The 27286-nt window shown below is 48.9% G+C and overlaps 1 protein-coding gene across 1 annotated transcript in view; it reads left to right on the plus strand.

The window, feature by feature from the left end:
- The first annotated feature begins 215 nt into the window (after positions 1 to 215).
- Positions 216 to 27286, plus strand: part of EDAR (ectodysplasin A receptor) — a 97078-nt gene continuing 70007 nt past the window's right edge. The window contains exon 1 of the mRNA XM_032177201.2: positions 216 to 481. The gene's annotated coding sequence lies outside the window, so the exon portion shown is untranslated. The remainder of the gene's footprint in view (positions 482 to 27286) is intronic.

Here is a 27286-nt window from a genome sequence, read left to right on the forward strand (position 1 = left end):
CACCCCTGCAAAAAAAAAAAAAAAAAATCCATGATTTTTATGCATTCCAACAGAGCTCTTAAGGGGGCAGACGTCCAGAGAGCCAGGTGTGCCAGGGACCTATGGCAGCAGGGCTGAATGTGCTGGCTCCAGCCTCTCCAGTGCTGGGAGAGACCTCTAGATGGTGCAGGTGAGTTTGCAATGAGGGAAAGCCCCTCGGCAAGGACTGAGTTTCCAAACCTACAGACAGGACAGGGAGCAGTCAAGGAAGAGTTCCCGGGAAGCCCTTTAAACGGAAAGGAAAGGAAGCGGGGCTGGTGGCAGAGAGGTGTGCCAGGTCCCAGGCAGCCCTGCTGGCCCCTAAGGACATAGAGTACCTGCTTCTGAGAGGGCTGCCACGGTGGCCACCTGTGAAGCCTGTCACCCAGAACTGGATGGTACCTGGCTTTCTTCATAGACCCATCTTCTGCTGGGACTGAAGCTGACCTCCAACAGAAGCCAGGTAAGCCTTGGTTCGTTCCTCTGGTTTTCTAAACTCTTCAGCTGAGGCCGAGACGGAGGTGTCATGGGCTGGGTGAGAGGCTGGGTGCATTTTTGAAATGCATGTCATTTTTGGGTTGCGTTTGAACAAGCTTTACCGATTGCAGTATGTCTGCGCTACCAGTTCTAAGACCTGAGATTGTTCCTTTGTTTTAGAAAAACATCAGAAAACCCGTTTTGCTGTTGGTTGCACATTTGGTTAGGGAGCCAAATTCTGTGTGTGCTTCACAGGCTTTAAGATTTGGGCTACTGAAGCAACGGGTTCCTCCAGGGAGCGTGAAAAGTATGTTTCTCAGGTTTGCCCTTGTGCCTGGCTCACTGGGGAAGGCAGGCACAGCAGGGACTCTAGCTGGGCTCTGTACCTGCCTCCAACTCTGCGTACCCGCTCTGCCCTAAGAGACCTTCCAAGCGGGGTTTCCAGTCATGTCTGAGACCCCCCATATCCTGGCCTCTGTGTTGGTGGCAGGGGGGTGGGGAGAGGGAGAGAAGAGAAGGAGGGGAGTGGGTACCTATTTGTGATGACTGAGATTTTCATTTCCAGTCAAGAGGTTCCTCTCAACACTCTGACAGACCGTGGGGCGGTTTGGGCTCCTAGACAGGAGCCGGCTCTGATTCCCAGCCTCCTGCAGCAGCCAAGCTTTGAGATGTCAGCTCAGGGAGAAGAGGGTGGCTGGGCAGGAAGGACAGCAGGCGAGGTTCCCACTGGGTTTCCCTGCCCATGTTGTGCTGGGTCAGCAACAAGAGGGACAGTTAAAATCTGCAAGCAGGGCAGATGCCGGTCAGTGGGGAATCCCACACAGCCAGGGGCACAGGCATATGAGGAGACTTACAGAGAGACAGGAGCACCACCGACCTCTTCCCCAGTCCCCAGGCCACGGCTCTGTGGCTCTAAAGTGGCATTTTTGAGACACTTTCTAAGCAAGAGTGAAACTGTAACAAAGAAGTGAAGAGCCATAATAGACTGAAGAAAAGGGATCCAGGCATTTAAAATAGAGAATGTTTCTTGCCTGGCTTAATACTCTGAGATTTCTATGTCATAGCCACTTAAAATCTTTAAAGATACATTTTGACAGAGGCTACCAAAAAGAGAGTGACTCTGGTCAAGGTTGGGAAATAAGCGTTCGTTCTGATGACAGTCCACGTGTACCCTTCATGGCTGGGAAAGTTTGGCAATCCTGGTGGCGATTGGCGGGGGTCTCCACTGTACCCCTTCCCATCCCTAAGTGGGCCAGGCTGTGCTGTGGGAAGATTAATTCGTGACAGCACAGTTGGAGGATAATCTTGGAAGGACCGATCTTTGGGAGGAAAAAGTAAATGCAATTTCCCTGAAATGCTTGATTTTCACTCCCTGGCCACTACCTGGTTTCTTGCTGTTGTAAGCTGGACTTTCATTTTGTTGGGGATACACATTTGTGAAGCACAGAAGTGTCAGGGGCTCATCTTTGTTTCTCAGGCGTCATGGTACCCTCATGCCTAGCCCAGTGCCTGCCATTGGGCGGCAGCCCGGCATTGCTCAGGAGTGCAGACAGACCTGGTCTTACCCCATCTCACGGAGCGCAAAACCGACTTGCCTCTATTAAATGGGGAGCCTCTTCTAGTCAAAGTTCCTCAGGTCTTATAGGCCCACAGACGGAAGCTGGGTTACCTGACGCTCCTTTCTGGGTCCGGGTGAGTGCGTTTTGTGGTTTCCGAAGAATAGAATTTATTCTCAAGGAAATGCCCGGGAACTCAGCTTCAAAGACTCAAGCAAATCTGAAATTCAAATACAGGAGCCGTAAACAAGATGGTGTTTGGCAGACAGCCTTGCTGCTTAAGTGGCTGAGCCCCTCAGCTGGGCTCAGTTTCCCCTCACCCTCCTCCTAGCCTGCCTAGTGACTGCCGGCCTGCCTCAATTATCCTGGATGACACCTGCCTGCTCGTTCCTTTGATGCTGTTTGAGGCTCTGCCTAGGTATTTCACTCACCAATAGTATCATTAATTAACTTACATTAAGCCCACTTAGCACATTAGATCAATTAGGAGACAAAAGCCCCAGTCAACCTTGCCTGTGAGCATGCCGCCTCCATCTCAATGCTTACGATTCTGTCCTTACTGAATCCGCATATTGCAGGAAGGAATTTTTTTTAAGTCCCAAAGATTACTATTTTCCTAAAAAATAAAGCAAGGAAACATAAGCTGATGCCTAGTCATTAAACCTCTGCTGTACATTTCTATAGCACTTTACAAAGCGTTGTCATGAATGTCTTCTCTATTTTCCCAATAAGGAAATTGAGGCTCAGAGAGGTTCACTGACTTGCCCGAAGTCCCACAGCTCGTAATGATTATGGGAACACCAAGAACTGGTCTAGGTTAGCACTCAGAATGCCCAGGCCTTGTGCAGAGCCTGTCACTCATAATTGGAGGGGCTGAGACTAGAACCTGTGTCCTCTGCCTCCAACACTGACACATGTGCCCCCACAAGGAGATGGTGCAATGACAGCCACCAGGGATTATAAAAATAAGAGTAGAGTGAGCAAACACTCCCCTTCCTGTATCTTAGTTTCCCAGGGTCATGTCATCCACAGACACACTCATATCCTGTCCTCAGAGGCGAGGAATCAAGAGGAAACAATCTCAGTTTTATTCTTTGTGAACCCTCCTGATAAAAGTTAGAGTGTTTGTAGTTTTTATATAGTGAAAAAAATTGTCAAATATGGGCCATTGTAGGTGATTCAGTCTAAGGTAGTCTAGTAACTAAAAAAAAATTCAAAATGGCGTCTGGGGCTCAGGCATCCCAACAGCCCATTGGCCCCTAAGACAAAAGAGCTTGACCATATTTAATTTTTCATCATTGTCCTTAGAGTGTCACAGAGCATTACCCAAGTATAGCTAACTCTGTACAGTCAAAGCTATGGATAAAGCTTTGCCCTGGATCTTGGCAGGGATCAGCCATTCATTAGGTCATGTATTAAGGGATCCTACAACTTGAAGTGTCTTCAGTCATAGCACACCCCAAGCACATCATGCACTCCGTGAAAATATGTCCAATGAATGAATGAATGAATGGGCTCCTTCATCCTTCTTGTCAGAGAAAGGTCACCAATTGTTCCAATGACACAGTTAGGGACAAGGGGGCTGCTCGAACATCAGCATCCCCTAAGTCAATAAGCAAACAAATCCTAGTTAGCAAAGCTACCCTCTCTGGGGGCAGAGACACCTGTTATTTCTCAAATGCTGGATGCCCAAGGGTGGCAAACACACTGTTTGGACCCCAGGAAGGAGCAGACACATGCGGGTGAAGCTGGAAGCCCTGCTCCCTTGCCCAGATCCTCTTGCCCAGACACACTCTAGAAATGCCCATCATTTTATACACCTACGTATACATGTAACCAACCAGGATGCCTTTGTTTTCCATCTCCGACAAATCAGGGGACTATGGGAAACAGGTGGGCTGTAAGGAGCCCCACAGTGGAAGATGCACTGTGGCGGTAACCCTGGCCGCACCACCCTGCGAGCTCATGCCAGCTTAACTCACTTCACGGTAAATCAGACCTACTGCTCCAAACACAGTAGGAAGGCGCGCCTTCACTTGTGAGTTGGATGAAATCAGCAATGAGGGCAATAACAACCACAGTCACGTTACTTACTAACGGCCCTGAAGCCCGCAGTGTAGCACAGAAGCCAAGCTTAGCGGTGGGCTTAAGGCTGATACTGTTAACTGATACCATTCAGTAGCTAGATACAGGCAACTAAAAGGTGAGCCCAAATACTGAAATAAGATACAGTATTAGTCTCCTGAAAATAAAAAAGAGTTGATTCTGCCAACAACACCTTAATCCTGAGAGAAAGCACTTTCTTAGGATAGAAGAAAGACGTGCAAAACCAGACTGCAAGCAAAAAATGAGAGGGCATGCACTGTTTTGACAACTCTCAGATCATTACCCAATCTCTTCTCTTAAAAATTCCATTAGCTGTATTTCCAATCCCATGTTTGCACTGAATCCTGCATGCACAAGAGGAAGCAGGCAGGATTTCAAGTTGGTTTTAGTGCACATTCATTCATTCAGCAAATGTTTTCTGGGCATCTGCTACATGCCAGGCACCATGCTGGGATGTAGTGAGTAACACAGTGGTCCCATGGGTGAGGAGAGAGAACATCCCTGCACTCACAGAGCTTAGATTCTGCTGCAGGGAGAGAAGCCATAATGCATAAATGAGTGCCATGAAAAAAAAAACAAACCAGCAGGGCAAGTAGAAAGAAGGTGCCCAGGGTAGTAGTGGGGGCCTTTTGGGAAATGAAATAGTTGAGTAAAGGCCTGGATGAAGTGAGGGAGTGAACCAGGACACCTGCAAGAAAGGAGGCCCTGGGGTGGGGTGAGCTGGAGATGTCCCGGCACCAGCAGGAGGCCATGCTGCCGGAGCAGAGGGGAAGGAGGGTTGAACAGGAGGAGAGGAGAGGAGAACCAGGAGCCTGAGCGGGCCACGACAAGGGGGCTGGGCTCTCATTGAGGGCGATGGAAAGGCAACTCGAAGTCAAGTTGGGTGGAAGTTCAGCCATGGTGGCTCCTGCCCTGTGTTGTTCTGGGTCAGTGCCCACACCACCCCATCCCATGCCACGCCGGTTGCTGTATTCTGAGTATCAGCTCCTAAGGAGCTGGGTCTCTAGGTAGCCTCTTTCTGGGAGAGCTGGCTTGGCTGGGGTGCAGGGCAGGAAGGGCAGGCAGCAGGAGGGGTGGCAGGAGAGGAATGATCCATTTTCACCAACACCTGCTCCCTTGGCCATTAACACATGCCAAAGGGATCCATTCTGAGAAAAATTATGAAGACCCTAACTTGAAACACAGGTTTACACTTCCAAAAATCTGCAAGTAGATGATCAAGACTCAATAAGTTGTGCAGAGAAAGAACACTTAGCAACAGACATCGCCGTCGCCCCCCTTGCAGCCCTGCTGGGACACTCCCACAGTCGCAGAGCCACTGGCCAGCTGCACTCGCTTCCTCCTTACTTGGAGAGAGGGACACCTTCCAGCATCGGATGTGAGATGGAGTGGGGACGCAGTGGCTCCCTGACAGCTCAGTTGGCAAAACTGTTGGAGAACGGGTTCAGAGATCACTGATGCCCTGGGCCAGCATGCCAGACCTGTTCCTGTTGATTCCATATGGCCTTTGGAGTTGGAGAGAAGCTGGCTTCCCTGCCCCGTCCCGCACGGAGCCACCAGCACCTGGAAAGTTTTATTTCCTTCCTCGTAACTGGAAGATGGAGGTCGATTAGGAGGGAAGTCAGCCTGGAGGAAGATACCTGTCTCTGGGAAGTCCAGGGCAGTCAAGGCAGACAGATGGATCACGAAGGAGGAGCTGGAAGGGCGGGATTGTTAACTTGATGTCTGGTTGGGGTCTGATGAATACAGGAAAGTGCAAGGCCACGGGGAATGCTCCAGTGGGATGCAGATGTCCATTAAGTTGGATGGTTTTATTTACCCAGTTAGATGTGGTTTTATGGTTTACTGTTTGGATTGAGGCTCTGTGTCCTTGCGTAATAAACATTACCTCTGGCCCAAAAAAATCCTAATCCTTAAAAATACGGAAATGCACTGAGCATCCCTGAGAGATACTTTAGAGGAGTCTCAAGGTTCATTTTCTTTAAGATTTAGTCCTTAATAAAGACTCAAAATGGCTGTTCCTAAAGCCTCCTGTCCATAATGAAGAAGATAAGTCAGAGTGTACACTTTGGGGATGTGTTTGTTGACATGCGGCATCCTCTGCAGAAAGCCTGTATCTCCAAGAAGCGTGGCCAAGGGAGGGCACTGACAGCTGAGTTTAGAGTGGGATTTGTAAGCAGCACAAACTAATTGTGCATCGGTAGATTTGCAGAGTGTGGTTTTCTGTTGATGGATTTCTTTATGGGCAATAAAATCTCCAATAAGTATCATTTACATTCAGCAGAACTCTTTTTGAATTTTAGCTCATTCTTAGATTTGGAGAGAGAGAGACCATCCCTGCACATGCAGCAGGCACCTGGCCTGTCTGGGTGGCCAGTCCTTGTTCTGTGGCCACCGTGATCCCCACCAATGTCCTAGTTTCCCGCCAGCACTCACCAAGCAATTTTGCTTCTCATTTGATGGGCAGACATAACCAAAACAAGGAGACTTAGGTGACTCGGGACACTTGGTTTTGAGTCAACTCTAAAAACCAGGAGACCAAACTTTCTCTAGAATTACTGCCAGTTGGTTTCCAAATTGAGGTTTCCAGATGAAAATTATTATCCAAACAGACCACACGCAGCACTCTGACTTGCCTTCTGTGCCTGGCATGTGCGAGGGAAATGGCACTGGAGAATATTATCCTGATGATTATCACAGTTGTTGCTTTTGAAGGCAAATATTTATTTTGTGAAGATTGCAAAATGAAGTACAACAGAATGTTGAGCTCCTCCTTATGTTTACAGAATAAACAGAAGTGAGACACTGGCAAACGCCAATGTCCCTAGTTCTCAAAGGACTGGCTGTATGCCTCCTGCGGCATCAGTTAAAGCAGGAGCCTATGGAGATGCAGGCCTTCGGTGGCGGGACAGCCTCCCACCGGGGAGGGTCTGAGGCTTCCACCCACCTCCCTAGGTTCATCTCTGTAAACAGCTCTCCCAGTGTGGGCTGGATGGGGTTTGAGTTGGCTGCTTTCCTGTTTACCCTGGAGCATTTCTTTGTTAGAGAGGCCACTGCATTTGCCGTAAGACAACGGACTCTAGATCTTACTCAAGGCTTTGTGAGATCTAATAGAAATAGAAGAGCTGGCCCCTGTTCTCATGGCCTAAAGCATTGAAAGGAGGAAGTAGGAGAGAGAGCCAAATTGCACAGTGCTGTGATTGAGCTGTTAAACATCTGTCCCTGCCGTTGCACTGACTGTGGCCTCTTTGAGGACGGGCAGCATCCGTCTGTTCATGCTCTGGCACCTAGCACAGTGGCTGCACACAGCAGGTATTCAATAAATGTGGAAGACACCCACATTTATCGGGCATTTGTTACTTTCTTAGCATTTCCGTCTTAATCTGCACAGCAGTCCTGTGAAATAGAGACAATCATCACTGCTTCACACATGTGCAGAGTAAGGCTTGGAGAGGTGAGGTGGCTTGCCTGAGGCGTCCCTCCTGGTAAGTTCATGAACTTCGCCTTGCTGTTGTTTCCGTGGGCTCGTTCAGAAATGAGAGCTGGGATGATGTGGGCTGTTTCAAATTAGCTTGAAGTCTAACCTTGTATCATAACTTCATAACTATCTCGGGTGTGGGGACAGTATATATCGAGCAGAGGTCTAGGTATAGACAGATGTGTAAAACGCTAAACATGGCTGAGCTCCCCAGAGACACCCCAGCAGACAGCCCTGCTGGCTAGCCCCGGATCCTGGACAGGTGTTGTTTGGGCTGCAGGCTGCTGGGAGCTAGAGCGGAAAATGAAAGCTTCTCTTTCTATCCCCAAGGCCAAGAGCAGACCTGGCCAGCCATTCTTCTCACAACAGCAGTCGTACCAGACCTAAGACGTGCCAGACAACTTCAACCTCAGGAGCCTTTCTTCTTCCCTGAAGTTGGGCTGGACTGGTCCTGGTGGGGTTGGACTGGCATGGGCTAGCCACCTGGGGCGGGTGCGGCTCTGGAAAGAATGCTGGCGGCAGGGTGGGGTGGAGCCCAGCCTCAGGTGGACACAGGCCCAGAGCCAACCCCTTCCCGTGCTGGTGGTGGAACTTCAGATCATCGTTGCTGGATAACTTCTGTCACTTCAGTTCCCTGAGGGAAGGTCACATACTTGCCTCATGAGAATATTGTGTGGATTTCCGAGAGCCAAGGCTGGCAGAGTGCTTAGAGCGGGCCGTGAGCACTCTGGAAGTCCTGCCCACGCTCCGTATGCCCTCACAGGCTGCGTTTAACGGGTCAGCTCAGCCTTTGCCTGGCAGTCATTCCCCACGGTCTAGTCCATCAGAGGTCCCTGTCTTTCCTTGGAGCAATCTATCAATTTGGCCAGGTTTCAAAACACCATCAGGACCCTGCAGTTAAGGGGCAGCTACACGGGGGTTGGTGTGGGGACAGAGCAGGCTCTGCCAGCCCCCATGGAGTATGGTGCCAGGTTGGCCACCTCCCCACCAGTGACATCCTGACCCCACTCTGGCCACACTGATTCAAGCTCAGGGCTGCCGCATTTGCTTCCTCTGCCCAAAACGCGCTGGCCCAAGATGTCTCTGTGTCTGGCTCATTCCCTTCAGGTCTATGCTAACACGTCGTCCTATCAGAGAAACCCTCCCTGGCCCCACACTGTAGAAAACAGCAGCTCCCACCCCCAGACTCCTGTTTTACCTTTATCCATAACAGTGTCCATTAAACGACTTATACATACGCATGTAACATCACATAAATATTATGTGTATGTAAAGATATACATACACACGTAACATCACATAAATATTATATATATGTGAATATATATATATATATTTGAACCTAGAACTTGGTGAGTAATAAGTATTAGTTTAAAATCACTAAACTAATACTTATTATTTAGTATTGCTAAATAATAAGTATTTATTATTGCTGCTGAGGTGAGCGGCAGGGCGTGCCCACCAGAGCAGGAGCCACAGTTTCCTCCTTGCTCTCCAGAGCCTCCCAAGGGGGCTTTTGCTCTCCTCACCTTCGCAGGGGTTTCGGGATGTGACTCACCTGGGCCTCCCTGGGATTCTCTCACTGCAGAACTGTCCAGAATCAGTGAAGCAAATAGGGAAGAGAATGAAATGAGCTGGGGTTAAAGAACAACCAGGAGACCTTGAAATAGTAAAGTATCAGGTTGAGAGCAGAGAAAGTGGTGAGTGACTTGCCCACCCCCCCATCCCACCCCGCCCCACCCCACCCCACCCCACCCCACGCCATTCAGTTGAACTTGACGATGGCCGATCTGTTAAGTGTGAGTGTGTCCATGATCACTGATACAGCAAGCTTGAGAGGTGAGTGTATCACACTGATTTTCAAGTGAAGAAGCAGAAGCTAGGAGAGTCACGTGCACGCCTCATCTCAGCCAGGGTAATAGAGCCACAGCACCCTGCTTCCCATCCCCCAGCGGTGATGCCAGGTGTCCGCCCACCCATGTGCTGCCCGTCAGAGCCAGGCTGGCTGTCAGGGCCCAGCAGGAAGCATGTCATGTCAGATGGCCAAAGTGAAGAAACTCTATTCAAGGAACGCATTTGGCTGGTGACATGCACCTCAGTGGCTCCTCCTCTGTTGGCTACTGCTGCCTGGACCTGCTCAAGCCCTCCTCTCCTCTGCAGTTCCTGCTGTCTGCATCCTTCATGATTAATCTGACCCTGGGTAGGGAGGCAGGAGGGGCTTCTCTTCTCCACAGCCCTGCAGCTCAGCAGCATGGCTCAGGGTCTCCAAGCCCCCAACTGCCACCTGACATGCCCCTAGCTTACTAGCTTGCTTTCTCCAGCCCCCACTTCAGCTCCTGGGATATGGCATGTATATGTGCGCGTGCGTGTGTGTGAGAGAGAGAGAGAGAAAGAGAGAGAGAGAGAAAGAGAGAGAGACAGCAACCAAAGCTTGGGATAGGGCTTGGACCAGGCTGGGGGAAGTGATGGGGCAGGGGGCAGCCCAGGGTCAGCCCCAGCAAACAAGAGTGTTGGAGGAGTGAGGTTCACCAAATGGAAGAGGCAAGTCTGATTCTAAACTTCTCCAACCAGATGACACCTTTAATTCTGCATGGCTGGGCTCTAAGGTGCAGATTCTCCTTTTACCCAACAGCAAGAAAAGATCTGTTCCTTCCGTGAGGGTCGAGTACTCGGGCAGTGGATGGAGAAACACAGTGAGAGAAGGGGCAGCCTTAGCATCCTCAGATGGTTCCACATTTCCGAGTTTTCAGTGAATCTTGTTTTCCACAACACTGAACATTTTTGAAGCTGGCACCTCTCTGCTTACTGAGTAGATGCCTAATTGGAAATGGAATGCCTATACCTCACACACCACACCCCCTCCTGCCCCTGCTGAGAACTCTCCCGGGTTAATGGTTTCCTTTTGGAAAGCTTTCAAATGGTCTTCGTTGGAGTTTACATTATCTGCTTCCCTCTGCTCTGTATGTGGATTATTTGCCTATTGGGTTTAATTTAACCAGATTTGCAGCTGTGCTAACAACTTCATTGGTGCCCTCCTGCTTTCAGAATGGATTTTCCCGTCTTTTCTCCAGCTTACCGACAGACTGTCTCCATACCGAAACCCGCACGGGGTTGGGCATTGTCTGCTGGTGTTCTGCCTCGCTACAGAACCTGTTTCCTCTGACCAAACTTCACTGCATCTCAGGTTCTAACTACATGGCTCTAATATTTTAATATGAATAGTTAAAATGAATTATTTATTAAAAATCACTGTTAAACAAGAAAAAAAACTTTTCCTCAGTGCTCTGAACCTCAGCCTCCTTGGGAGGATCTGCGTGTTCCCTAAGCCCGTGGCTCCCTCAGAGCTCTACCCTCTAGAAATACATTGCGAAACTCTTGAGGCGTCTAACAAATATAACAAATCCACAGATTAGCAAAGACACACAGAGTCAACCAAGTTTGATATTTTTGTTTTTTTAATGAGCTTTTTGTACTTAATAGGAGACCTGGCCACCTAATAAGATGGTAATTATTGGGAACCACAGAGATGTAATCAGATGTTCTAGACATGGATGGTGTATTTTACCCCTTGAAACACTTCCACGCCCTGCCTAGATCCTTTTCTGCTTCATAGACCAAGGATGAGTTCCCAAAAGATATCCACGGCTATTCCCAGTGAAGGCCGTAGCTCAGCAGGCCCTGTACTTGGCATTACAGGGGCGGGACCTCTGGGGCCCTTTGCTGGTCTTCCTACCCTGGACTCTTCCCTATGTCAGTGCCATTTGTCGGGAGAAGGAAGAACGACTTGGAACCGCAGCCCTGTTCTATGGATGAAGTTGGCTGGAGTTCCTCTACGAGAATAGAAGCTCCCTGAGGAGTTTCATCTGCATCCACAGAGGCCGTAGGTCCTGCCTGTAGATAAGAGAAGAAGCGAATGGCCGTCGTTTCTTTACTGTGTCATTTAATGTGATGTCTTGTGGTTGATGAAGGCTTAAAAAGTGTGCGAACCAGAAGTAGAACAAGAAAAGAGGGCACGGCTCTCAGCAGGAACTGTCCTGAGGTCGCTGTGGGTCCTTCAGGCACTGAGGCCTCTTTCCACCGTCAGCTCTGAGGCCTTCCGTTCACTGGGGAATCTCCGCGGCTTTGTCAGCATTTGAAACAACAGTGACTCCTAGTGAGAGCCGGGTCCCAGGAGGGAGGATGTCCAGATGCCCCCAGTCCCTCCTCACACCCAGGAACAGTCTTCCACTTCAGGAACACTCAAAAAAGGCGAGCTCCTGGCCGGGCGCGGTGGCTCACGGCTGTAATCCCAGCACTCTGGGAGGCCGAGGCGGGCAGATCATGAGGTCAGGAGATCGAGACCATCCTGGCTAACACGGTGAAACCCCGTCTCTACTAAAAATACAAAAAATTAGCCGGGCGTGGTGGCGGGCTCCTGTAGTCCCAACTACTCGGGAGGCCGAGGCAGGAGAATGGCGTGAACCTGGGAGGTGGAGCTTGCAGTGAGCCGAGATCGCACCACTGCACTCCAGCCTGGGCGACAGAGCAAGACTCTGTCTCAAAAAAAAAAAAAGAAAGAAAGGGCGAGCTCCTCAGGAGCCAAGCTGAGAGGCCACCAGATCTCTGGGCTGCACAGGCAGTGCTGATGGGCCGTGGGGTGGTCAGCCCTCCTGGCCAGGGGGGCAGGGTATGTTGGCACCCTTTAGCCTTATCCATCTAGGAAAACCCAGGCTCGGGCCAGTGGGGGCCACCAGAATCATCAGTGCCTCCTTATTGGAGTCCTGATCACAGCACAGGTGTCTTTCTAAATGGGAGCTTGTTCTTTCCAAACTGGGAAGTCAGAGGTATTTGGGGCACCCTCAGACACCTTTTCATCTTAGCATTTGTCAGTCCTCACTGTGCACCCAGATCTGGGATTCTAATGCCAATCTCCAGTGAAAGGAACCAGGGATCCTTGGAGAAGCGGCTGACTCCAGAGCTGGGACAGGGAAAATACAAGAGGAGCCTGGCCTTGTAGTGCCAGAAAGTAAAGAGTTCTTAAGAAAAGAAAAAGAAAAAAATGGTAATATGTCTAAGGGATACACAAACCAACTAAAAGAGCTCCCAGTCACCGGATTAAGAAAATGTGGCACATATACACCATGGAATACTATGCAGCCATAAAAATGATGAGTTCATGTCCTTTGTAGGGACATGGATGAAGCTGGAAACCATCATTCTCAGCAAACTATCACAAGGACAAAAAACCAAACACCACATGTTCTCACTCAGGTGGGAATTGAACAATGAGAACACATGGACACAGGAAGGGGAACATCACACACCGGAGCCTGTTGTGGGGTGGAGGAAGGGGGGAGGGACAGCATTAGGAGATATACCTAATGTTAAATGATGAGTTAATGGGTGCAGCACACCAACATGGCACATGTATACATATGTAACTAACCTGCATGTTGTGCACATGTACCCTAAAACTTAAAGTATAATAAGAAAAAAAAGAAGAAAGAAAGAGCTCCCAGTCACCAAAGCTGGGACAATTTGAGCAACAAAATAAATAATGTAATATTGGATTATAACCCAGAGTTTAAAATAAATACCCATGTTTTCACACTAACAAATAAATGATGGACGGATGGACAAATACATAACAGAGAAGAGGCAGGTCTCCCATGCAGAGGAAGTCCAGGTAATTCATGTAGATGCTGTGCCCTTGAGGAGGTGGAACAGATAACTCCCTCCCTTAAGTGTGCGCTCCGCCTGGAGACTTCCTTCCAAGGAGCACCGGAAGGAGTCACTTCAGAGTAGGGAATCCTGCCAGTCACTGCTTCATCCCAGTGATCAAGGCCAGCATCAGCAATCCTGAGCCATGCTGGTAGCATGGACCCTTCATGTGATGAGAATGGCACGTTGCCTCTGTGGTCTTCCTCTCAAACCCATAGCCCCAGTCTGTCACGAGAAAAACATCTGACAACTCTCAGTTGGCCAGTGCTCCTCAAAACTTCTGAGTCATCAAAAACAAGGCGAGTCAGAAATTTTCTTGTTAGCCAAGAAGAGCCTAAGGATGTGTGATGACTAAATGTAAAGTGGGATCCTGGATGGGATCCTGGAACAGAAAAAGAACGTTAGGAGAAAACTAAGGACATCTGAAGATGTATGAACTTCAGTTAACAATAATGCACCAGGATTTGTTCATGAGGGATGACCATTGTATTGCATCATGAAAGATCCTAAAAGGAAAACTGGTGTGGGGTCCCCGGAAACACTCTGTATTGTATTTACAACTTTTCTATAAATGTAAAACTATCCTAAAGCAGAAGAAATCCCTTGTCTAGATTCAGTCACCCTCCTCTTTGCCCTGCCCTTTCCACCATCCGTAGAACGCCGTCCAGCAGTTGAGGGGTGGCCTTGACTTCTCCAGCTCGTTCAGGAGTGACCACGAGACATCGTGATGCCGCGTGGAGCCTGGCCGACAGTGCCACCCTTCTCTTGCTGGACCAATGAATTAGTGTCCTAATGTCATTTCCTCCGACCACCACAGGGCTCTGGCCAGGGGCTTCTCAAGCTCCTTAGCTCCCAGACTGCACCCCTGTTCCCCCAGCTCTATTGTAGGCTTGTTGGTGCCGGCTGCCTCCCCGAAGCTGCTGCCCTGCTTCCGGTGCTGGGGTAGGAAAGAGCTGAGCCTACAGTCCACCCACCCACCTCTTCTCACTTCGGCATCCATCTGATCACCAAGCTACCGCGAGTTGACCCAGGCTGGGGTCCCAGGATAAAGTAGACGCAGGTCTTGCTCTCGTGTGCTGGCGCTATCCATGTCTCCCCGGCCCACGCTCCAGCCCTCTCCCTGGTACTGTGCCCAGGGCTGACCTGCACCCATAAGCTCCCTTGCCTCCCTTGCCTCCCGGCCTCCAGCTGGATTTGACCCATAGAAGACACAGGCAGGAGCCCAGGCAGGAGCATGGTGGCCGGCGGGGGATTTACTCTGCACCTTTCTGCCTGAGGCCGCAGCTGTTATCCCTGTGTTCAGATCCTCTCTCTCCTTTGCCTCTTCCTGCACAGGCTGGGCTGCAGCTCCTGGTGTGCTGCACCATCATTCGCTCCCCTCTGGACCCTGCCCAGCACCCTCAGACAGGGTCCCTGCTGCACTCGCCCCAGGTGGCACTTGGGGCTGGGCTCAGTGGAAAAGCGGATTCCACGATGGGGCCGTGGTTTCCCAGGCCAGGTAGAAAGGCGGTGCTTGCTGAGGGGACTTGCAGAATGGCTGCCTGGGTGACTCAGGGGGTGATGGGCTCTTCCTTCTGACTCCTGAATCTCCACCAGAACCCTGCACACCGCAGAAAGGCTAGAGCTCCAGCATGCAGACTGCAAGTGTTGTGGGCAGGCCTGGTGAGGCAGCTCGGGGTGGTGGGAAGAGCTAGACCCCAGCTCTGCCATTTGCTGGCTAGTTCAAGTTCCTTCTACTCTCTCAGTTTCAGTTTCTTTGTCTGTAAAATGAGAATAGTATCCTTTTTTTTTTCTTTGAGATGGAGTCTTGCTCTGTCACCCAGGCTGAAGTGCAATGGCACTATCTGGGCTCATTGAAACCTTCGCCTCCCAGGTTCAAGCAATTCTCCTGCCTCAGCCTCCCAAGTAGCTGGGATTACAGGCGTGCACCACCACGCCCAGCTAATTTTTGTATTTTTAGTAGAGATGGGGTTTCATCATGTTGGTCAGGCTCGTCTCCAACTCCTGACCTCGTGATCCACCCCCCTCAGCCTCCCAAAGTGTTGGGATTATAGGCGTAAGCCACCACGCCCAACCATGTCTACTTTTCATGGTGTAATCATTAAGATAATGTTCATAAACAGGGTACTATAGTGTCTAACACAAAATACACAGTCAATATGTGGCATTTGCATTTCTTTTTTTTTTTTTTTTTTTTGAGACGGAGTCTCACTCTGTCGCCCAGGCTAGAGTGCAGTGGTGGGATCTCAGCTCACTGCAAGCTCCGCCTCCCGGGTTCATGCCATTCTCCTGCCTCAGCCTCCCAAGTAGCTGGGACTACAGGCGCCCGCCACCAGGCCCAGCTAATTTTTTGTATTTTTGGTAGAGACGGGGTTTCACCGTGTTAGCCAGGATGGTCTCGATCTCCTGACCTCGTGATCCGCCCGCCTTGGCCTCCCAAAGTGCTGGGATTACAGCTGTGAGCCACCGTGCCCCGCCAGTATGTGGCATTTCTATTTTTCTTATTATTTCTATTTGGAGAATGAATGGACAGGATGGTCTTATTCTCCTGGAAGTGGATTGTTGAGCCTTTTGTGAACAAAGATGATGCTTACAGCTCCGTAGTTAGTTTAAAATGGGTAAGAACCTTGTGCTGAAAACCCTGTGAGCCTCATCTTGAATTCCAAGAAAAGTTGTTATTTACATAAAACCAAAAGTCTGTGGGGCGTTGAAAAGTTGAAGGGCCTTTGAGAACTCTGATGATGTTTTCGTTATTATGAGATGGAAACCAAGCTTGTGGCTCCAACCAAAAAATTTCCAGGTTTTCTAGTCAGTGTAGAGGTCGGAACAGGCAGTGGTCACCATGTGTGGCATGGGTTCTTGGACACATGACCCCTGGAAAGTGCATTTCTCGTTCTGTTCTTCCGGAGGCAGCCAGCACCCTGCAGGCGAGGGAAGAAGTCATTGAGGGTTCCAGGAGCCACACTCGCAGGCTGAAAATGTCCATGGCAGTCACGAAGGATTCTGCCAGGGTTCAGGCCCGTGGCATCGTCAGGTGCTGGAAAGCACTGGAAAGCAGGAGAAATGAAGGCAGGCGACAGCCAGCACTGCACTGAGCCCAGACTTCCCAGGTCTCAGGGGCTGATGGCGGGCACTCTCTCAGCACCACCCTCCTGCCCTAGCCAGCCCCCTGAGTCAGCTTCTAATGGTCTGTCTCACAACTTGCAGGGAGGTGACACTATACACACATGCTGAGGCCAGGTGCGGTGGCTTATGCCTGTAATCCCAGAACTTTGGGAGGCCGAGGCAGGCAGAACACCTGATGTCAGGAGTTCAACACCAGCCTGGCCAACATGGTGAAACCCTGTCTCTACTAAAAATACAAAAAATTAGTGGGGCATGGTGGCGGGTGCCATTAATCCCAGCTACTGGGGAGGCTGAGGCATGAGAATTGCTTGAACCTGGGAGGCAGAGGTTACAGTGAGCTGAAATTGCGCCACTGCAGTCTAGCCTGGGTGACAAGAGCAAAACTCCGTCTCAAAAAGAAAAAATTAAATTAAAATAAATAAAAAAATAAACACCTGCTGAGACCTCTTCCTAAGAAATTATTTGGACTTGGAGCACAGGTTGCCTTGTTCTGGGCATGCCCAGCTCAGAGAACTCTGGAAGAAAGTTCAAGAAGGCAAAGAGGAGAATCCAGCTAGCCAAGGTTGGGGAGGTTGGAGGAAGAGTGAACGCCCCTGCCGGAGGCCCCCCAGTTCTCACCCCCTTCTGAGTCTCAGCATCTGCGTGGGCTGTGAGCCATTGTTTTGTGACTGACAAATCAGATGAGGGCTGCTTATTTTTCAAATGATCCCGTCAAGTTCTCTGATCACAGCCATAGCTACAAGGCAAGCAGAGTGGGGAAGACACCCATCACCCTTGTGCAGACACTTGTTTTACCAACACTTGGCGTGCAGGGAACCCAGGTCACCTACAGTCTCTTTTTTCCTAGGCTGCCTCGGCCCGTTGCAGCCTGACCTGGCCCTACCCCGGCACTCCCACAGTGGTCAGGATTGGAAAGGGCAGTGGTTGGCACGTTGGCACGAAAGCCAGCCAGGAGGGTTGGGCAAGGGCTCCAGGGCCAGTGAGGAAGGAGTGGAGACCACACCATGCAGTGCCCTGCCCCTGTTTTGATTTGGTCGTCATTGTCTGCGTTCAATCCTAAGCTTGTCGAAAACTGGGCTGGCATGGCTATTGAAGTTCTGTGGAACAGAAGTTGGTCTCTTACAGGGGTGTGGCTGAAACAGCAAAGGACTGGAAGGCCTATTAGTCATCTGTGCTGTGTAATAAATGACCCCAAATGTAGCTGCTTAAAACAGCAAACGTGACCGTCCCACAGCTTTTGAGGGTCAGGAATCAGGGAGCGGCTCCGCTGGGTGGTTCTGGCTCAGTGTCCCTCCTGAGGCTGCAGTTGGCTGGGCTGCAACATCTGCGGGCCAGGCCAGGCTGGAGGACCCACATCCAGAGGCCTTGCAAGTGGCTGCAGGCAGGAGGACTCAGCTCCGGGCCACGGGAGCTCCCCACGGCTGCTCCTGTGTTGCCCCTACATGACTGAGCAGCAGCCAGGGCAGAGCAGGAAGCTCAGTGCCTTTGGTGACCTGGTCTCTGTAATTGCACTGTCTCTTCTGCCCTTTTTTCTGTTGGCTAGAAACAGTCACTAAAATCCAGCCTGTTGTCACAGGGAGAGGAATTAGGCTCCACCTTTTGAAGGTGGTATCAAAGAGTTTGTGTACGTGTTATAAACCACAACACCTGACTTCCGACGCCATCTCCTCTTTAACTTCTGTGTAACCTTGGGCAAATTGCTCTAAATCTCGCAGCCTCAGTTTCTTTTTCCATAAAATGAGAGAGCTGATCCTATCTCTAATTCCCTTCCTCTTAGCCCTCACACCCTCACACCTTCATTCATTCTGGGTATTTATTTACTAAACATTTACTCAGCTCTCTGCTAGAATGCCTGGGGAGTTTCAAAAAGACTGATGCCTGGTTTTAAGTCTCCCCGGGTGATGCTAGTGTGTCGGCAGGGTTGAGAGTCCTCCTTCTGGAGTCATAATCTGAAAATGTGATGTGCACGCAAATCACCTGGAGGTCTTGTTACAATGAAGATTTTGACACTGGAGGTCTCGGGTGCGGCCTGAAATTTGGCATTTCTAACGAGCTCCTGGGTAATGCAGTGCATCCCAGGGACCACTCTTTGAACTCCTCGGAGCAAGTTTCTAGACCCTGGAAGAAAGGCACAGAAATATAAAGATGATTCCCACCCTCATGGAACAAGGAATCCAGTTGGAGACGGAAAACATGTAGCCAGCACCATCAGGGCCTGACCGCCTGCCCAGAATGTGGCCCAGGCACCAGGACTGAGTCGGAGGGGGTGGAGAATCCCCCAGTGAGCACGGTCTCGCCGGACCCTGTGATTTCCCCACCACCAGCATCATCCCCCGTCCCCTCATGTCCACAGCAGGACACAGCATCAATCCAGATCCTTCTGTGATCTTTGGAAGTCTTCCACAAATTAGGTTGTTTTGCTGAACAGTAGTTATTTCCACAGGGAAAGAAAAGAATTGGCAAATCTATCATTTGTATTTGTTCAGTCCTGTAGACTATTCCCCAGGTTAAACATTTGTTTAGTGAGCCTGCTTCTATTGGCACCACGAACAAATTAAAGTGTGTTTTCCGAACTTATCTTCAGGCTGTGAAATTCTAGGCTTATGGAAATTCTAGTAAAATATCTTTTAAAAAGCTGCCAGTAACCATTGTCCTAGCTTTGATTCTTTCTACCTTATGGTTTTTCTGTCTTCTCCAAAAGGCCCTCTTCCTATCCCCTGAGCAGGAAGGAAGTGACGTATTCCCAGAACCTTAGGCCTTGGTCCCCTGCCCCACCCTGGTTATTCTCTCTCCCTGGGCCCAGTGCTGTGTGGCCTGCCTGCACTCCTGTCCACCTCCCTGCCCAGTCAGGCTCCCTGGGCACCGTCCAGAGGCCCCAGCTCCCAGACCGTCTCCACTCGGTGTCCTGCCCTCCTTGTACCTCAGTATAACCAAGGCAGTGTCAGGATCCTCCTCACTTCGTATCTCAGCCTCTGAAACAGACTCCTAGGTGAACTCTGGGCTCCCAGGTTCTCTTCGTGCTAACCTTTACACACCATTTGCAGATTAATAGTCCTGAAATATTTCCTGCATCCTGTCACTGACTCCAAACATCTCATGTCTCCTGGTGTCCTAAAGAAGCTTCTTTAACTCACATGCATACCACCTGGGGTTCTGCTAAAAATGCAGATTCTGACCCCCTGGGCCTCAGGTAGGGCCTGAGATTTTCCAGCTCTGAGGAGCTCCCAGGCAATGCTCCCCTCACAGTGCAAAGCTCAAGCAGCAAGATTCTGCAGGATGAGGCCACACTACCCATTCATCATTGTCCACAGGGGAAAGTGTCTTCTTAGCCAGACTCATCACGCCATCCAGACAGCCAAGGCTCAGACGTCACCAAAGCCTGTGCTGGGCCGGCTAGCCCCTCCATTAGCAATTTCCTCACCTTTAACTGTGTTTAAAGAAATCTGAGTTGTGTGTTCTTATGACCCAGATTGAACTCTGGATTCTCCTTGAAGCCTTCTCTAACTCAGTGATTCTTTCACCCCTTTTTGGATCCCTGCACGAGTTAGCTCTTCATCGCACACTGCATTGCATTGTTATTAATATTTTGGGGTTTTTTTTACATGTTTCTGTCTTTCCAGCTAGCTGCTGAGGCCCCCTGGGACTGCAGCTTACACATCTTTCACTTCTTTTATATTTCTTTCAGCACTGAGATGGTGCTGTGCCTTTAGTAATCACTTAATAAATATCTTTTCTTTAAATGACCCAAAGCAAAATTCCTGTACTTAATGAAAAATTAGTCTGAGAAATAAAGGGAATAAAAATGAAATTGAAACAGAATGACCCCCATTTTACAGCCCTCCCTGAATAGCATATAAAGGTCTGCTTCATGCCAACATCCTCATTGAGTCCTCGGGGCCAGGACCTGTATGCCTTTGGAGGCCTGGCATGGTGTCTGGCCCCATAAACATTTGAAAAGTGCATGATTTGTGAGTTCATTAATCATTCTCCTCTCACCAGAGATACAACCATCCGAACTTAGCCAGCACATACAGATCAATAGTAGCAAGAACAAGACAAAGAAAGTGGGTGATTTCAAATGAGGTCTTGGAAAGACAGAATCAAAGTGCGTATCTAAAAACAGGTGGGGTGGAGGTTGGAGCTGAGGGCAGAGAGAAGAGCAGAAAAAAAAAGAAGGTTGTCAAAGCCAGGGTTCAGCTGCTAGAGATCAAGACCAGCCATAGAGCAGAGGTGCCTTCTTTCTTCATCAGCCTTGTTGAATCCAATTCTCAAGGAGCTAAAACCATGACTGTCACACAACGTAAACTGACTGCGTCAGGGACTCATTCAGCTGCTTATTGAGGGATCCCTTGAGGTGACCTCGCTGATTCCGGGAACATCTGAGGAACAGAATAAGTTAGGATAACAAAACTGCTTAAGGTCCCACAGAGCAGTGAAGTCTTACAACCTTTGTGGTTGTCTTTTTTATCAGGCTAAAATCTGCAAGCTAACGTGTAACCCTACCGTGACTGGGCTTTGGCCAAATAGTGCGTAGCAGAGTGAAGCTCAGGTACACGCCCCTGGAGATGACATCATCTCAGGCAGGCCTGAGTCCCTGGAAAGCTAGTTTCCTTCCACATGACCTTATTTCCTAGTGTTCGATGACTTTTTATATCAGCATCAAGCTTTAACCCAGGGCTACCCAGAGTAAAGGGGGCAAATTCTGTGCACAGCAGTGCAGAAGAAGGTGCCAACTCACTTCTTCCCTGGTAGCTAGGAAGAAGAGAGGACACCATGCCTGTGATCAGGAGGCGCCACAGAAAGACTGGTCACCCATGCAGCTTTGGCTTGCCCTCTGAGCATGCCTACCACCCTTCTGCTCCAATTCTCAACAAGCCAGAATGTTTCTGTGGGATCTGTGTTACCTCATCCTGGTTAGAACTGCTGGGCACAAACCTCCCCATAAGGAACAGAAAACGCTACGTCCCTGGTTTGCAAAGCTTCAACAGTCAAAAGGATGCATGCACAATTATTTTTCTATTAGGGATGCATAATCCAAAAAAAAAAAAAAAAGGCTTGGAGACCTATGAGCTAAACCATTCCATCTTAAATGTTGAAGTATGTCTGGGTCAGCTCTGATTTAGTAGATATAGGGGGTTCCAAGTTCTTCATTTCCAACAGGCTCTCTGGCGATGCTGATGTAGCTGGTATGTGGACCCCACTTTGAGAAGAGACAGTTTCCACTAAAGTGAGAACAATGACAGTGTCTTCCCCAGGTGATTGCTGTGAAAATCAGGTGATATTGTCCCTGTGCAGCACTCAGCTCCATGCCAGGCTGACCTGCCGCCCAGGGCCTGGGACTGAGGCATTCTTGGGACAGTGGGCACATGTCCTATGCTCAATAACACATCTCTCTATGATCTCTCCACGCGTCCTGTTCTGTGTGCATGAGCTGTTTTCTACCCCTGTGGCTGGGGCCCTCCGGCTCTGCAAAGCCGGATTTGACAGGTCTTAGACTCACTAATCTTGAGGGTTTTCCATCTTTTGTTTCTGTGAAGTCACTGCTCTCAATAACATTGTTACATGAAGAGAAATTTATCTTGGTGGGTTCTTACTTTCCTTTTAAAAAAATCCACATATGAAGCTCTCAAACAAGCAGAAATCCACTGTCTAGTTTTTCCCGATAGATTGTGTTATTGGAAGCTTTGAGGGATAAGCGGAAAAGAAATTGGTTTATGAAGTAAAACTGAAGCAATTAAAGGATCAAAATCACCTTACATTTTTCTACAAAGACACACTCTGTCAGGCATGAACAGCCCCCTGCTCTTTCAAGTTTTATAGCCACCCTGTTTTGGCAGAAAAATTAGGAAGTCACTTGTTGTGCACAGGACTGTTGTAAACCACTTTGATAATAAAAAAAAGGATAAAAAGACAAGTAGGAGACCCGTAAACACGAACTTTAAAGGCCTGGAGAACAGCAGGCTTCCCTTCCTCTGCTCCTGCTCTTAGCCCACAAGCCCTCAAACCATTTTCTACAGCACATTTGCTGCAGCCTCAGGGAGAACATGAACTATTGGAGTAAAAGAAAATTCTAGCCTTTGATATTCTTCATTTTTTTTTCTGTTTTTCCCTGTGAAATATGAACCTACAACTGATTATCCCAGGGACTTGATCTCAAAAACATGATTTGGCCGGGTGCAGTGGCTCATGCCTGTAATCCGAGCAATTTGGGAGGCCAAGGCAGGTGGATCAGTTGAGGGCAGGAGTTCAAAACCAGCCTAGCCAACGTGACAAAACTCCGTCTCTACTAAAAATACAAAAATTAGCCTGGCATGGTGGTGGGTGCCTGCAATCCCAGCTACCTGGGAGGCTGAGGCAGGAGAATTGCTTGAACCTGGGAAGCAGAGGTTTCAGTGAGCCAAGACTGTGCCACAGCACTCCAGCCTGGGCAACAGAGTGAGACTCCATCTCAAACAAACAAACCCACACACAATTGGCTGGTCTTTGGGACAAACCCCAGTAAAGAGGGTCTCTCTCTGTCTCCCTTTCACTTCATCATGTTTGTGGAGTTGTTTGTCCTACTCAGCAGTTTAGCCAAGGATAGTGGTCCCCAGGCAGTCAATCCTCCCTCCACTGTGCTCCCTTCCAGGGCTGGCACTTGGCCTCTGTCAGCAGGGAGCCCTGCACGTGGGCTCAGTAGCTTGGGAAGCCCTTCTCCACAGGCAGAGCCAACACAGCTGAAGCTCATTTTCTCAGAAACCCTATAGCCAAACACAGTAGTGTTCCTGAAGACAGTAGGGTTTCCTTACTATTTGGATGCACTTGGGCACCGTAGAACTCTCTGATGACTGTTGTCCAGACCGAAGATGACCTCTTCCTCATAGTCTTCAGGTTGAAAGAGCACAGGGTATGGCTGAGACCACAGGCTCTGACCCTACATAACTGCACTGGGGCCCGTGAGATGAGGCATAGGACTTCCTGTGCCCTGTGAGGAGTCACTCCAAAGGAGCTCTGCCTGCGACTGGCCTCCAATGCCACTGCATTTCTTAAGGCTTTGAAGGGACTTAATGCCAGTCTCAGCATAGTAAATCTAAACCCTTCACCCAAAGTTCATGTGTTAATTGCAAAGATCATCTGGCTTTAAAATATTGATAATAGAAATAACAAAGACAGAACTTGAGTAGGCAACAACATGCTGGGCAGATAGGTCTTTGCATTCTTGAAATTTGATACATAAGATGACAGGGGCGATAAAAGACCAGGAGGAGAGGCTTGCTTCAAAGTTGGTCTTATCAAAACACCTTGATGTGTTAATGACTTTCTTAACAGAACTTCAAGGCTATAAACTGCTTTAGATCCAAGGATATGGTGATATTGAATGTTTTAATTGTGGTATTAACAGCCCCAGTTGTAAAAGGGAAGGTGTCACTCAAAGATGAGGGACAAGGCCTGAATTTTATAACCGAATTTAATTGGCACTGATTTGAGGTTGATAGTACCTGGTTTTTCCAGTTTTCAGGAAATACATCTTTGCCTGTGGGGAGAGGGGGGAGCACAGAAGGGAAAGGTGGAGGGAGAATACATGATGCAGGAGGGGAGGGGAGGGTGCTGCACATCAAAAGGCCCATCTTGAATTTCCTGTGATGTGCTAAAACCCCAGCCCCCCACCACCACATCAATGCACAAAGCAGTCACACCTCTCCTACATCAAACCCCAATTACTACACACCCAGGGAAGGTGCCCAGCTCTCCCACTGCAGCAGTCACCCAAATGAGAAGGAAGGAGGCACACAGACACCCAAAGGTAAGAGGAAAAGACCCAACGCCAGTAGAGCCCAGGAGGAGAAAATCCTGATGGGGTAAAAACCTTCTAAGGATCTTCCTGTCTGTAATGTTTTTCTCTCCCCAAAAGACCTGTATCTGGGAACAACTAGGTCATTTATTATCTTTTTTTTTTTTTCTGAGACGAAATCTCGCTCTGTCTCCCAGGCTGGAGTGCAGTGGTGTGACCTCGGCCTCCCGGGTTCATGCCATTCTCCCGCCTCAGCCTCCCAAGTAGCTGGGACTACAGGCACCCGCCACCACGCCTAGCTAATTTTGTTTTTGTATTTTTAGTAGAGATGGGGTTTCACCATGTTAGCCAGGATGGTCTCGATCTCCTGACCTCATGATCCGCCTGCCTCAGCCTCCCAAAGTGCTGGGATTACAGGCGTGAGCCACCGCGCCTGGCCCATTTGTTGTCATTAAAAGATATAATCATGACACTTTGGACACTCAGAAAATAAATACCACTACCCTTCACACACACACACACACACACACACACACACACACACACACACACGTGCCTGCGCGCACACACACTTTTCTGAGTGGGTGGCATAATTAAAAAATGTTTGGAGGAATATTAAAGTAAGTTTTTAGAATAATCATATAAAAGAGGCAGGTTGTGCTATTGAAGAGAGTCTTAGATCATTAAAAAAAAATTTAAATGTTAAGCTGAACTTTATAGGATTTAATTAGAATGAATGAATTGTTCCTTATTCCAGACGTGCTGTTGTTAAGTATGTTTTTGTCATGCTACACGGTTTGTGGAATTATTTCCAAACATTTGGGGTCTGTGGCTCTCTGGAAGGTCTTCTGATTAGGAACCTGAGCTCTCTGGGTAGAAGCAAGCCAAGGGCTGCTGCCTGCTGTCACTTAATGAGCACTGAGTGTGGCGTAACGGAGAGTGTGGATTCCAGCACTGGCATGCTCTCCTGTGGACATGCCTTCAGTGCTTCTTCTTTCTGGAATTGGAGTGCTATTTGCTGCTCCATTTGCTCAGAGAAACCTAGTTCTTTTAACAGCTGTCCCTTTGTTGTTAAAAGATTATCCTCATTTCAGTCACTGGTGACTGTGGTTTGGTCGGGTTTTTGGATTTTGTTGGGGTTTTTTCCCCCAAAGTACCTGATTTCCTCTTAGAGTAGGGACTTTTATTTCTCATATTTTGGGTTTCCTCTTCAATTTAGGGAAAGATGAACAGCTCCAGGACCTGATCCCTTTTCATCACAGTTCCCTGTTAGTGGGACTGCTTTGGAGCCGTGGCATCATGTGGCAGAGACTGAGATTTGAACTGGAGTCCAGATGACCTGGCAAGGTCTTCTGGCTGTAGCACAGGTCACCGGTGGGATCTCAGAAAAGTCCTGGATCTCTCAGAGTCTCAGTTTCCCCAGGAGTAAATAAAAAACATGCCCCATCTATACAAGCCTGGATGTTTTTAATTAGAACATTTCAGGAGGTGGTGAGAGGGATCTGAAAGACTATCTTCTGTGCTGCCCAGTGGGGTAGCCACAGCCATACATGTCTGTTTAAATTTAAATTAAGTAGAATTCATTAACATGAGAAACTCAGTGCTTCAGGGGCACTGGCCACAGTTCAGGCTCGGCAGCCACAGAGGCCATAGTCCTGGACAGTGCCAGGCTCAGCTGCCTCAGCTGATAGTTGAGGAAAATGGTCCAAGAAGTGAGTCCAGGATTGGCCCATGCTCCAGCCAGAGCCAACCCTACTGGCTCCTCAGTCTGTGGTCATCTGCTTCTGAGTGTGCGGGTGTCTCTCCAGCCAGCTCACACTTTCCTCTTTCTGCCTCATCTTCCCACAAGAAGGCAGAGTCTACAGATGGAAGGGTCCCTCTTTGAAGGTTGCAGGCCCCAGGCCAGGCAGTCCTCAGCTCTCAGGTTCATTCTTCTGTTGAAAGGCCTCCTGGCTCTTGCAGATCATGGAGTTTTATAAAACGGAGTCTCTAAAACCCACCTTGTAATTGTCTTCTATCTTGACTGTATTGCTGTCCACACCTGACTACTGTGCAGGTGACATCATCCTGGTAATTTTACAAGACGAAACCATTGGGGTACATTGGGTAATGGGGACATGGGATCTCTCTGTATTATCTCTTACAAGTGCACGTGAATCCACTTTCAAATAGAAAGCTTAATTTTTTTTAAATGTCCTTGTGCAATTTTTACAATTCGAATCTTCTTGAATTTTAGGACGTCGGCTGTAGGCATCCTAGAAACAGATTTTGAAGGGCTCTTGAAAGCAAATTGAATTCTTTTCTCATAGTTGTTATGAACAGTTTAACAGTGTGTGGTGCATGATGATTTTTGCTTACGTAGCTCTTTTACATTCGCCACAGAGTTTCAGATAAGAATACATCATGTAAAACTTCAGATGTATTTTCCCAAAACTGGAATGTGTCTCTGTTGTTGGACTCGTGCACACACTCAAGTGGTTGAAGTTAGGGGTGTACAGCAGTTTGCGGCCTCTGCAGGGCTGGACTGGGGACTTACAAGTGACAGTGAGTGACCTTCACTGACGCAGAGCCACCAGATTTTGTTCAGTTCAATTGATCGCTGGCGCAGATGTCCCTGGCAAGGGTAAGGCAAGTGCACAGTCAGCCCTCCTGTCCTTGGCATCTCTGTAGCTCTTTCCTTATCCTGGAACAACACTGGGATTGTCTGCAGATCTCTTGTTTGTAGATCTTTGACAAAACCATTGAAGAGTGAGGATCTTTGGATTTGTGCTTTTAATTCAGCGTCACTCTGCTCAGTCTCTTGGACAGAATGGTACTGCGGTTGGTTTTGAAAAGGGTGTGTGTGCGATGGTGTCATGCCAGGAAGAATTGGCCTTGGCATGGGAGGTCCTTGAATTGGGTTCCTTTTTCTTTATCTTTTCTTTTCTTTTCTTTTCTTTTTTTTTTTTTTGAGACGGAGTCTCGCTGTGTCACCCAGGCTGGAGGACAGTGGTTCGGCTCACTGCAAGCTCCGCCTCCTGGGGTTCACTCCATTCTCCTGCCTCAGCCTCCCGA

This window comes from Hylobates moloch, unplaced genomic scaffold, assembly GCF_009828535.3.
Source record: "Hylobates moloch isolate HMO894 unplaced genomic scaffold, HMol_V3 SCAFFOLD_15, whole genome shotgun sequence".
NCBI lineage: Eukaryota > Metazoa > Chordata > Mammalia > Primates > Hylobatidae > Hylobates > Hylobates moloch.